Genomic DNA, 14,237 nt, shown 5'->3' on the forward strand with positions numbered 1-14,237 from the left:
GGTCTCACTGTTAGCTCTTGCTTTCCACAAAGTGCTGCGAACCGTCCTGGCAACAAAACCAAAGTTTCCTCAGCTCCAAACTCCATCAAACGGCCCTGTTGTGTGCAAGGGAAAAGGTAGCCACATGCCAAACCAGCGGGCGCGCACACACACACTCTCACAAACAACAACAAAAATAAACTTTCCGTTCCTCCACTAGGGCTTTTCTTGTTTTCTTTTTACTCCAACCCCCCATCTTTTTTATTCCCCTCCCCTTTGAGCGAGCAAGAGGGGTCCCCTCCGCTGTGGATGGCTCTAATTCCCCCTGCCCAGACACCCCTGATAACACGGTGGACGCAGCGCGGCTGCGGAGCCCCTGGGCCGGCCGGCGGAGCGCAGCGCAGCCTCCGCGCCACTTCCACTTCTCTAGACAGCAGGTAACGGGCCTCGGACACGGGGGGACGGAGGCGCGGGCATCCCCCCTGGGGCCAGCCCCGCATCCCCAGCCCGCATCCCGCTCCGGCGGGGAGGGCTGCACCGCCCCGGCGGGAAAAGGGGAGACGGCGGCCGGGAGAACGCCGCGGGGAAATTCCCCTCCGAGCCCCGGGGATTAGCCAGGGGCTACTCTGGAAGCCGAGCGCACAATGGCTCGATAGTCTGCACGGCCCGTGTCCAGCCTGGCACTGAGCTCCCAGTAACGAGGGGGAGAGAAACGGGGGGGAAAAAAAAAAAAAAAAAAAAAAAAAAAACCACAACAAAAACCCAAAACTGTTTCCCTGTTCTTCAGCACGCACATGCACACACACCCACACACAACCACATATCTATACTCCATTCTTTCCAGTTCCCCAGCCCTGATTCCTTTTTTTTTTTTCCCCTCCTTTAATTTGCAGCTGGACAACATTAAGGGACTTTAAAAACCATGAGGTTCTGACCCCACAACAGTTTGATTAGGTCCACTGCCTCCTCTCTTTCCCTCTTATCCCCACCTCCCAGTGACACGGAGAAAGCAAGTTTACTTTTTGAAATGCGCATATTCACACAGAGTGGCCATAACACGTTCAACATTTTCATGCCCACTAGCTTAAGAAAATTCCAAATAGAAAATATGATTATTTTTATTAATATCCAAGAGCTATGCTGTTTAATTTGCTCCTTTCTCCCTTTCAATGCATATGTTATAAACCAGCCGGCTCACATAGGGGCCAGTCCAGTGTTGGCATAAAGGCATCGTCAGCTAGAAGTCTGGGCTGATCCTTTAAGTCACAAGTAGCAAACCCACTTGTAACTTCTGCACATCACCCCCAAAGAGCATCCGACCATTCACGAAGCAAAACGCCGAAGAGAAGTTCGCAAAGGCGCCTTCATCACAGTTCATAAAAGCGGATCCGCGAAGGCTGTCTCCAGTCTGCTTTACGCCACCGCGGTGCTCGGAGCGGAGTCACGTACAATCTGTCAACTTCTGGCATGAGGTGGATCTAATGGCTCCTCACTGTGGGGCAGGGTAAACTGACTTCCTTCAGTAGCCCCTAGCAAATAATGTTTTCCACAGAGGTCCATTCATAGGAGTCTGACAAACCTAGTTAATATGTACAAGGATTTTTCATTTGTTATTTAGTAGCTAGCCCTTTCAGGACTGCTATGAAGTAGACATTGAAAGGGCAGCAGATGATTAAATAGAACAATTCCAAATACTTTCATCTGAGGGTCTCAAACCATATGAAGTCTCACATTACTCCTCTGCAGGTAATAAATATAATTAGGGCTGATTCCAAAACTTTATTTGTATTGAAAAGTATCTCACTCTGCAGGGGCTCCATTTAAATCAGCAAATCTCTGTGTGGAGTAGGAGGCTACTTAGTAGGAGCATTTGGCCTCAAATAAGGAAACTGAGATGCAGACAGGCTTAGTATCCTGCCCAAGTTGACGGAGTCAGCCAACTCCAGCAAAAGGATGAGAAACAAAGATCCCATGTGCCTCACGGTCGACAACAGTCCTTAAGTTGCTGAAACGAGTTGTATGTTTCATCTTTTTTACCCCACAGATGCATAACTTTCACATCTAATGTTTGGTTAAATCATAGTTCATTGCTGTATTCATATTTGTGAGGGCCCTTCTTTCAGTCTTTTATTTTCCCTTGATGCACCATTGCCTCTCCATAAATGCTGTTTCTTCTCTGCCACTTATTGATTTGCCTCCCCTATTTCCTCACACTTGGCCCTGGGAGATGTTTGCAGTGGGAAGCTACTCAGAAAGCCCAACTGGAAGAAAATTAGGAAGACCTTTTATTCAAAAAAATGTCAACGTCTTTGGCCGAAAAAGACTATCATATTTTAACTCCACATCGGCTCCACTCAGCTCTCTAACCTCATATCCTTTTTTCAAGTTGGCTCCACTCCACAACTGTCCTTCTTCTACCACGTCCTTCCCTCATCTGTTCACATGTATTTACCTCTTCCTATGTAATTTCCTATTTGAGTTTCTTCAGGGCAATGATCACATACTCCTCCAAAACAGTATTTTGCCCGGCACAATGCAGCTCCCTTGGGTTGCTGGCTCTCAGCTAATATGATTATAAACCCGAACAATCACCATCAACGTCAGGAATTATGGAACAGGACACTGGCTTTACAAGGACATCTACAAAGAACCACAATAAAAAGTGGGGGCGGGGGGGGAAAGGCAAATAAATGTTCAGGGGAGAAAATGGAGATAACTGAGCAAGAGGGAGAGGCGAGGAGAGGAAACACAAGAAAGGAAGCAGAAATCATTCCCTTGAATGCTTCCGATGTGAACCTTTCTTTTCCCTTACCTTAACTTACATTTACTCTCACCCCAACTCATGTTGTGCTCAGGTACTTACTCCTCCCTTCCTGGTTTCCTTCATCTTATGTTTTCTGCAGCTACTGAATTCACTCTCCAAGCTGAGTGGGGGGAAACAGAGTTGGGTCCAAAAAGGAGGGAAAAAGTTACTGTTACTATTATATTAATATTGTATTGTACCGCTGTATCATTGTATTGTTATTATTGGCTCAGTCTATTGATTAGACTATCGATAAAATTATGTTCTCATAGTAAGTTCAACTGCAATTGCAAGAGGGAGAAAGAGCAAATTAACTGAATGGTTTGAGGGCATCTCTGAAACCTTTCTACAAATCATATCCTATTAACTTGAAGGCTTGTTTTTTAGAAATTGCCAGGACATATCACAAAGGCTGCTATCATATCAGAAACTGGAAAAACTGAGGAACTGGGATAAATAACCACTAACTCAGAAAGAAGAAAATGTAATATGCAATTGTCCAGTTTTTAACATCGGAATTTTTATCTTGTCCTGAAACTTTTGACTAGTAATAGGAAGCCCTGATGCCTCTATTTACTGAGAGGGACGTAGTTACAAAACCCACTCGCAATCTGAGAGATTCACGTTCAGTTCTCTCAATTCTCTTCTCAAACTGAGAATTCAGGATATAAATTCAAATATCTTCAACTGATGAGAAAAATGAAACGGCCCCCACTGCTCTCCAGCAGTTCAGTGAATCTGCATTCCTGTTGCTTTGCTTCCTTAGAGTGCCCAAAACAAACAAGTCCAGGTAAAAGAGAACAATTTGGATTGAACTAAACAAAAAAACCCTCTGATTTTCATTTGAGTGAGGGGAAAGAGCTCAAATCAAAAGCTCCTATCTGATTTTTTGTGCTTAACTGAAGTTTTTGTTGCTATTGTGGTTCTCTGTTCAAGAGCTGAAACAAAAAATTATCCACCCAGCTCAAGTTAGAAATACCAGAACTCCGAAATATTGCACAGACAGAATCCACAGGTCTTTATACAAGCATATTAGCAGAAGAAAAACATTAAACTTTTTTTTTTTTTCCAAATCATCAAATGATAGCACTTTAGCCTAGTGCCTTTTGCAGATGCTGAAATACAGTAAGTAAAGGAAGTGATAGGAAAAAAAAAAAAAAGAAAGAGCTTTTCGGGTTTTGTTTCCACTGTAGGTTGTAGTAACAGAGACCTACAAAGTCCAAGGAAATGTAAGATGTTCCACAGAATGATTTACTGGAAAATTCTCACAGAAAATATGCAAAACTCTGAAGATCCTAAATGGATTTTCTTTTCTAGGCACACACCCAAAACAACTGCAGCATTAAGAACAAATCTGTAAGATTTCTAAGAAAGGGTGTTTTGGAACAGGTTAGGAGAAAGTGGAGGGACAACAGAGCGGGGTTGATGCTTTTACTATGAAGAATATCTCACAAATAATGAGTGCTTCAGAGTATGGAAATGTTTAGCTACAATGCAGTTTGGATCATATGCTTAGGAACAGATTTTTCCTTTCAGTGTGCATGCCTAGCTGCCATTTCCATTAATGGGAATTAAGTACATGTGTCAAGAGAAGAAGTTAACTCTTAGAAATATAACTAATCTATGCTTTTTTTAAAGAATTTAAATGCCACATCAGGCATGTTCGGTGTTGGCAAAACTGGGTGCTGAATATAGTATAGCAAAATCTGAGAAGGAGAAGGCGGTCTGGAGGACTGAAATTTCTGCGCTATTTAGAGTTTTTCAATTTACTGAATTTCTTCAAGGAAAAGTAAAATCATCTCATTTGCAAGTAGGAAGCCCTCATTTATCAGTTATTTGCTTGCAACTTCAGCAGGGGCCTACCATCTGCAACCCTCCCTGTAAAACAGAACCAACACTACCCTTGAGAAGAAATCTGAACCTTCATGTAAAATTTGAATTCAAACTTCCCTCAGGGTCACTAAATATTACAATGAAGTTCCTAATCATTTTTTTTAAAAGTAGGTTGGCACTCTCTGATCCTGCCAACGCTGCATCAGCCAGGATAAAAGAACCTCAAAATTAATACAGATGTAAACTATAATATACTTTTTTTTTAAAAAAAATAGTATATGTAAACACATTTGAAATTAAATTAATTACATTTCTATTTTGGCAAAAAAGTAACTTCTAATTGTGAAAATCAGAAAAATTAGAGAGATGACACACTCCTGATTTTGCGTCATCACCTCTCTCCCGTTCCTTTATTATTTTGGGTACAGCTTGTTTTGTTATTTCTCTACATTGTTGGTTAGCTACATGGTCCCCTTAATGTCTGTCTTAGTAGCCTTGGTCTGCACAGAAGCAGCTTGAAAAGAAAAAGAAAAAAAAAAAAATAACAGAACAGCTTAAAAAAAATAGTCACAAAACCAGAGAGCATACCCGTGGACAGGAACTGTGCTTGAAATTATTTAAGAAGCTAAACTGGATTCCTAATTTACGGTTTCTCGTTGAGGTTCGGAACGTAAAACGTTACTGAAATAAGAACCTGTTGTTTTAAGTCTTTCTTCTTTTTCCTACGTTCATTTTTCAGCGCAGTTATTTAGCTGAGAACGTCCCGTCCTGACCAAAGCCCACAGCCTCACCTTACCCCCGTCCTCGGCTCCCTGCCTCCACCCTGCTCAGGATGATCCTTTCTGAGTGACAGGCCCGTGTCAGTGCCCATCCGCTCGGATGACAACGCCAGCAGGAACGTTCCTCCTCGGTGTCACTTCCAGTGAGTGCTATGAGCACGTAAATGGCCTGCCACAATATACCCAACAGTGACCCCAACTCATTTCATACAGATAACCAACTCCCACCGAAAGGAAATCGCTCCCTTTTCCCTCGGTGCATGTGCGGAGGAGTGGTTGGCAGAAATTCAGTCTCTTCTGAACAGGCAACCTAAATTTTATAGCCAAACACGAGCTTCTGAACCTAAGTATCCCAATAGCACAACTTTGATCTGTTTGTAAAACTAGATACTAATTGTTGAGCGTGACTCCAATCGCACTGAAACTGAGATCTTTCTGCTTAACCCAGTGGGCCTTTCTGCGTGGCTCTCAATATAATTCTTGCAGGCTTTATCACCACATTCTCGGCACTTCCCCAATAACAATTCTGTGTCTATTTTTAAACTCTTCCACCAAATGGTGTGACAGGTAATCACATTTTGCCTCTGTATTTCTAAACCAACTGCTTTTTCCACTCTAGTCCGCTCTTACTTACCTGTGCATCAAGGATGGTTGGTTTAAAACAGATTGGCTTCTATTGGTTGTCTGATGTAAAACAAGCATCATGCAACGATAACAAGAGCGCAAGGGTGTCCTGGAATAATCCACACCATCTAGTCCTACGTGCTTTGTGAGGACATTCCAGCCTTCCGCTTCTGGTCCTGAAGTCTGTTCTGGTGTTTGCGACCAAAGTTCTCCACGTCCACAGGTACGTCTCCTGTCCACTTCTCTGCACTCGAAGCCGCTGCCTTTTAGTGCCATTATGCTGGTTTGTTACACTTTTAGCACAGGGAGAGCAGCCACTCTCAGCTCACCGGCCTGAGCTCTTTTGCAGTAGGCATTATACAAACACATATAGCTCAATTCACGGTTGCCCTCCATTTCATATATACTCCATTGGATTAGAGGAAAAGTGAGAATATAAAGTACTCCCAAATAATATTTCCATTTTCTATTCACTTCTTACTGAAAGAGCAGTGAAGAATTAGGCCTTTTGTAAGAAATATCCTCTATCTAAACCAGTTTCCAGTTTAGATTGCAATTGCAATTAGACAAAGAACACAAAAAGTTAACATCTGAACATTCTGCAAATTGCTTATCTGTTTTATTCCGGTTTAGTCTGTATAATCATAAGAATTCATGTAACCGCTATCGAGTAAGTGTTTCAAAACTATAGATGCTAAAACATACGGTTTGTAAATTCAGAACAAATTCGTAAATATATTCCCTTTCTACTCTACCACACACGAGTTCCCTACATGACATATACAGTCTGTGATAAGATTAGTACAAATTAGTGTTTATTAAATGCACTCTACTGATATTTAACTTGTTACACATGTCACTGGGAAGATCAAACTGTAAATTAAGCAATGATTCTAATGATGTTAAATGCATCTCTGTAAGGGAAGGAGTTATTAAACACGTTGCTATCTTACACCTAGCACACTGGAACAGCAGTCAATGAGTATGTAGAGTTACGTTTCATTTATAAAGTTACAAAAGCATACCATAGCCATTCATCTATTTTATCGATGCCCTGATGCAGTTTTATGAGTGATTTTCCACTTTTGAGCAAAAGCAAAACTAATGTCGTTTGGTTCTGTCGAAGCAAAAAGCTGAACTCCTGCTTCCAACACACAGACTCCAATTCAGCCACTACTATAGAGAAATAAACACACAAGTAGGGTATAAAACAGACTGATGGCTTTTTGTTACTGCTATTTCTATGGAGGTTTAACTCTTGCTTCTTGCGTCTCATTACACGAACAGCTAGAAGCTAGAAACATTGCTGGGGTAGCACACTGAAGGCCCCTGGGAATGCTTCTACACCTTGTATGGGGAAAAACTGAAAAAAATACTGCTACAGTATTCTGAAGCATAAGTATACGAAAATCAGAATATCTGGGGACACTCTTCAAAAGCCCTAATGCAATCCAGATACAGGGATGACTACCTTCTACTACCAATTAGCTTGTAAGCAAGACTGATCTTCAACAGTTGCCACTGAGGTATATTCAGAATATAAAATAATCAGAAAGAGGATACAGAAAAACACCGCCAACAACAGAACAAAACTAGTGAGACCACTGGATTGAGACAAACATTCATTAAGATTAAAACACAAGGAAGTTTCTCAGGAATGTTTATCAAAGAAAACTTATGTCATAATTTTTTCTCTCCCTGGAGCAGGTCCAAAGCTTAGTGTCTCTTCTCTTGCCATGTAACATTGTACCAAATCCAGACTGCACATTTGGTCACCCGCTTTTCCCCTTAAATAACACTTTCTATTTCTGATGTGGCTTTTGTTTTGTTTTACAAAGTTCTATTTCTCTTTCTTTGTTGATGCATTTTCCTTTTGTCATTATTTCAGAGTTGTGTAAAAGTAATTAGTGACAGGATGCCAAAGACTGAACCTCAAAAGCAACCTAAATATTTTGATTCACCAAGAATGCAGTCCATAATTTACAAAGTGCCTGACCCCTGTCCAATAAATAAAATAAAATAAATTAGATAACTTCTGCATGTTAACAGCCTGAGGCATACACAGAAAAATGTCAAAATGTGCAAACAGTGAATGTTACCACATCTGATATCAAAGATATTCTTTTGACACTTCTTCATGAAACACAGTCACATTTTTACATACCTTTTTAGCATTTGACCCCACATGATCAAGCCTGTCAACCATCTCTCCCAGTATTTGCATGTAGCCACTGCCCTTTCTTGACTGCAATGTGGTTCAAAATCTGGGCACAGATTTCACATGTGAGAATGTCACAGGTGAAACCTGTTTTCTAATGAATTCTGAGCTAGCAATAGAATGGCAGCAGGTGTCTCCAGAAGTGCAAATTGAGTGGAAAATAAAAGGAGACAGAGACACCTACCTTTATTTTTTTTACCAACTTGCCATACATTTCTCAGAGGCTTCCAATACTTCTGTCAAAGTTAAAACCTGCTGTATGCAGCCAGCACAGGCCTTTGGCACAAAAGCAACTGTACAGAGCTTTGTGACTACAATTTCTAAAAAGACCACAGTTTTTAGAGTGATTTGTGGGCCATGACACATAGGGCCACTAGAAAACACCCATCACGTTACCAGGGATATGTGTTTAATTGCATGAAAGACCATCATTTCCAATTCATTAATACATACATGTGAAATGCCGCCTACAACACTCAGACTTTGAATATGCCTGTTGTAGTTTTCCTGCACCAAACGCTGATAATACACGTTTAGTTTTGTCTTTTGTCCCTCAGAGGACTAATTCTTGAAAGTAATCCTACCACTTTTCTAATAGCCCCTTGTGAAGGTCTTTTTCAAAAAACTTTCTTTTAAGTGTCCCCCCCACCCCCATCTAATTATTGTCTTTCACTATTTGTTGACAAGTGCAAGCAATTATAATTAGACATCATTTTTCTTTACAAAAGCAATGCTGATGGATAGCTATAGTATCACAATGCTCATCTATATGTCTCCTAATTTTACTACTTATTACTATTTCAACCAATTTATCAAGTAACGAAAGAAAATTGATTAGACTAATTCTCAGCATAAATTCTACTGTTCAATTAAAGGGAAGCAGAAAAATTGCTCTCTCCAACCCTACAGGTTAGAAGCCAATATTAAAGGAAAGACTACATATTAAGTTAGCAGCCTTATTTGAGCTCACCATCAATTTCCAGTAGCACATTTTGATATGTCTAACTTTACCTGGTACTCTGTCATTAGGATAGGTTTAGCACCTGCTTTTCCTTCACTTTTTTTTCTTTGACAGTAATTAATCTGCAAAAGTTAATACTGCAAAAGAATGGCTACAGGTTACATTTCCTTCTTAAGTCTTCTATGATAGAATAAAACAAGGAAACAATTCTGTTTCTCAGCAAAACCCTTATCCTCCCTACCTATTATACTGTTTAAAATACTGAAGAAAAAAATCCTTAACTATTATTCTGTGTTACAGTGCTGAGGGAAAAATTACTTACAAACTTGATGCGGACAGCATTTTAGAAAACATCTGAATTTACTCCTTGCAATTTCAGCAGACCAACCCATCCTCAAGACACTATGCTTGATTTGGATGGGGTTCTCTTGCATTTCTAGCTAGCAATAATCATGACATCCTCCAGTTTTAAGCCACCCCTATTCCAATAGCACACTTCCTTTTCTAATACTGTATACTTGGGGGTACAAGCTAAGTCTTCAAACAAGTTGGAGCCAAGACCATCCCCTTGACTTGGTAAACGTTCAAGGGTTGATAACTATCACCATACATTGATTTGCTATGGCAGCCTATAAAATCAGAGCTTGTCTTTGTCAAGTAAGTATGAAATGGTATCAGCTCTCTAAAGCTGAGGGAACTATATCTCCCTGCATCAGGCAATTGGGACAGGGATTTTGCAAGATTAAGCCACCATGTAAGATGGTTGGGCTTGCCCATATGAGGAGAAATACAGTATATTTTAGTGATGATCCAATGGCCTGTATTTACCCCAGACACCAGTACAGGTCAGAGGCTGACATGCTGGAAAGCAGCATGGAAGAGAAGGACGTGGGAGTTCTGGTCGACAACAGGTTGAGTCAACAATGTCCCCATGTGCCAAGAAGGGCAATGGTGTCCCGGGTGCATTAAGAAAAGTGTGACCAGCAGGTCAAGGGAGGTTCTCCTCCCCCTCTACTCCGCCCTGGTGAGGCCGCATCTGGAGTGCTGCGTCCAGTTCTGGGCTCCCCAGTTGAAGAAGGACAAGGAATTACTGGAGGGAGTCCAGTGGCGGGCTAAGAAAACGATTAGGGGCCTAGAGCATCTCTCTTACGAAGAGAGACTGAGAGAGCTGGGTCTGTTCAGCCTGGAAAAGAGAAGCTGAGAGGGGATCTCATTAATGTTTATAAATATCTGAAGGGTGGGTGTCAAGAGGATGGGACCAGACTTCTTTCAGTGTTGCTGAACGACAGGATGAGGGGCAATGGGCCCAGACTGAAGCACAGGAGGTTCCACCTGAATATGAGGAGAAACTTCTTTACTCTGAGGGTGCCAGAGCACTGGAACAGGCTGCCCAGAGAGGTTGTGGAGTCTCCTTCTCTGGAGACATTCAAAACCCGCCTGGACACATTCCTGTGCGATCTGCTCTGGGTGAACCTGCTTTAGCAGGTGGGTTGGACTAGATGATCTCCAGAGGTCCCTTCCAACCCCAACCATTCTGTGATTCTGTATTTACAAATCTGACTGCAGAGTTTTGTCTGACTGCTCTGCAAAGTTTGCACTGTATTCACAGGCAAGAGAGCAAGCATGTGGAAAACAAGATGGAAAAGTTTCAACATTAACCAAAACCTGTCAGGATATTTTTTAATTTTTAAAAATATATATTTCTTATAGACCTTACAAAACATTTCCTTGCATTAGAATTTTAGCTGCTTTCGTTATTGGTAAATATACACAGCCTCCCTGCCATTCTTTCTGATATCCATACAGGACCTGTAACATGACCTATCCCTAAAACAAAGGATATTCAACGAAAAATTCTTAGTACTCTATTTTTAAAGGTTACACACAAAATATGGGTACCATCACTGTTGTTCATATGTGAATATTCAGTTCTTAATGTAACACAGAGAGTATACTACATGGGGAGGACCATAGTGAGCAAAACCTCTTAGAAACAATTTGTTGGACTACTCAGATGTGCAGGTTAATGAACACCAGCAATAACAGAAAGGAGGCTCACCCCAAGCTACACGAGCAGTACAAAGGCAACAGACCCATTACGTATGCTTAACTGGATCCCACATCATGTGGACAGTGAATCCCACCCCTCTGTGTTGCAGTAGCCTGACCGCACATAGTCACTCTTTGCACAAACCAGGAGTACCTGTCTACAATATTCAGATCTTCAGCATCAGTTGCTGAAGAGTCAGGTGTTGCTGAGCTGTTGCTGGCCGTCCAAAAATCTAATTGATCACTGTGCAAAGCAATGAGGCGGTAGATTATCGCTGAAAGCCATAGCACTTTGCCCAATTCTTTACAGTTTGCTTGTCTAGAGAAGCTTTCAGACTTACCATGTTCACTGAGTCAGCTACAATACAGAAGAGTATCCCTGTAAGCAACACGTGCAGGTCTCATGGCATCATTCCCATACCAGTGAGTAAAAGTTTCCGCACATTTAGATGACAGACAATTCTTACTTCTGGTGATCTAAAATACATCTACAATATTTGAGGTCTTCTCCCTTTATTCATGGGTAACCACATAAGTGTCATTGTTTTCTCAGTGTTTAAATACACAGAGCTGAATGAAAGAAGTATTCACAGAAAACATTCAGTTTGGGTACTGTCATCTATTTCAAACATCAAAAAAATACAAACCTAACAAAAATCATTAAAAGACAAGTATGAAGTGCCTTTATGAGTACAAAGAATCTATAAAGCTGTCACTAGGTGGGTCCATAGCAATGGATTACACTTGGAGAGATGTTATAAGCAAAACATTAACGCTTAAAAGAGATGCAATACAGACCAAAAGAGAGTCTGGAAATGAGAAAACAAAGTGGGAGAGATTCTTTCCTCCAGCTGCACAGCCCTCAGGCCTCAAAAGCCAAGGGCTCAGGGGCTGTATGATGCACTGGCTGCCCACCCTTGTAGATGCTTTTGTAAGGAAGAGTACAATTTGAATTATAACAGAAGTTATTCATGTTCTCTGGTAAACGTGACCACATGCTGACATAAAAGCCGTATTTCTCCTTCTGTAGGAGTAAGGTTCAGGATGAAGGAAGGTATTTTTACAGACCCAAATCTCTGCACTTTCTAAGTAACTAAAGGAATAATATTCGTAATTCACCCTTCTAAGCATTTCTTTGGGGCAGAGAGTGGAAAGGAAAGTGTCGTTTCTTAAATTACTTTCTTCTTGAACTGTCATAAGAGTAGGGTGTGGGTTCCAGGTAGAAAACCCATTATTTTCAGTCTGGTCACATTTATTTAGATCTGGCCATACTTCAGCCAAGTAGGAAACTGCCTCAGTGTGGCCACCATGGCAGCAAGGAAGGAATAACAGTTATTTTCTCATTTTTGCTTAGCAGAAGCTCCTATCAGAATACAAAGATGATGGAAAACGTGGGTGGATTATTTGGTTCCAGCTGGCTCCACATCACACAGTAAGGAAATGCCACGATCTTTGACAGGTTCATATTAGCAAAAATCAAGCAAAAGATTATGGGAAAGCTTCCCATTCCATTATCAAATAATTTGGGGGAGGGAGAAGGATGGGAGGCTAGCAGTTTTTCTTTCTGAGCTCTCAGGAACTGTCTATTTTTATGACCCTTTTAGCGTTGAAAGCATTGTCTGAAACAAAGACTAATCTCAAAGGATGTGAAAGCAAACCTATCGTTAGATTATTCAGAAAACTTAAAGCAGGAACAAATGAACCATTTTCATCTGGCAGAGCTGCTATGCAGCAGGTCTAACCTACAGACTAGAGATAGGTGTCAGGGCCTGGGGGGCACCGATAGCCCTGACTGCCCCTGCCCACCCCCCTGGTGCCCCCCACTGCCCTGTTCTTGTCTGGGGTGGTGGGACAGGTCCTGGCTCTCAGGCCCTGCCCGGGTGGCCTGGGGGAGCCCCCACAGCTCCTGGTCCCCAGGGAGCTGCCAGCCCCTGTTGGCAGCCTGGTGACAGGCCCTACAATGTCACCCACTCGTGACACCCACAACAACCTAATGCCAGTAACAAAACCTACCCCAAACCTCTAGTACCTAAACCAAGTAAAAATTGGTATCACAAGCATCTTCCCTATGGAGACGAGTGGGAACACGCTGTTCCTACATGAACGCACTGCTCCCAGTGACACACAAAAGTTTATACAGTGTATAGAATTAGGTGCCTTACATGCTACGCAGAGACTGATTCGCGGCAGTCAATAAGGAAGTAGTAGGGACAAGATTTAAATAATATCCCCCACTGGTGTTTGAATTCACTGCTACCACGGAACAGCTCCTTTCCCTTGAGACCCACAATCTGACAGTATCTTCCACCTTTGGATCTCACCAGGCCATTGCCTTCAGGAGAGGAGAAGGGACCACCCAGTTCCTCTGAACAGCACCAGAAGATGAAGAAGGGAGGGCAATGCCCACAGCTCTCGCGCTTTGATGGGAAGGTTAAGTAGCACCATGATGACGATCCGCTAGCATGGCTGGCAAGGTAGCCAACCAAGGTGATGGTTCTCCGGCTTCCAGACCATCTTCCATGGCCTCTTCCTCCATTCTACATTAAATGGCCATGGATGAAGTATTAAAATTGTTTCATAACCTAACTCATTAAGCTAGGAGAGAAACATCTTTCTGCAGCCAAATTAGTCTTTTATACTTTCTGGCCAGTTTGAATAATTTCATTAAGAACATTGCAGATCTTAGCCAATCCCAGATTCTCCAGTTCTGGTGGCTGGGCCACTCACCTCAAAAGTGGGAAACACACATCTGACCCTACTTTGGCGAGAGGAGACACAGAGCAGCATTTAATTTGCAGATCTGAAGACATCTCTGAGGTGCTACACCATTCATTTCTGTCAGGACAGCAGCACTTCTGAGTCCACTTTAAGTGAAGGATCTCAAGCAATTGGGAATTTTCAGCGTAATCAGGGTAGACAGAAGCTCAGAAGAGGTTCTTGGATCACAAGACTTCATTTAAGCACTTCGGCTCTGTCACTGTTCACTTTAAA

At 41.9% G+C, this 14,237-nt stretch overlaps 1 protein-coding gene across 1 annotated transcript in view; it reads right to left on the bottom strand.

The window, feature by feature from the left end:
• The window catches only part of SOX5 (SRY-box transcription factor 5), a 359,749-nt gene that overhangs the window by 301,192 nt on the left and 44,320 nt on the right, over nucleotides 1–14,237 (bottom strand). The gene's annotated exons all lie outside the window — the stretch shown is intronic.

The sequence above is a fragment of the Caloenas nicobarica genome, chromosome 1 (genome assembly GCF_036013445.1).
Source record: "Caloenas nicobarica isolate bCalNic1 chromosome 1, bCalNic1.hap1, whole genome shotgun sequence".
NCBI lineage: Eukaryota > Metazoa > Chordata > Aves > Columbiformes > Columbidae > Caloenas > Caloenas nicobarica.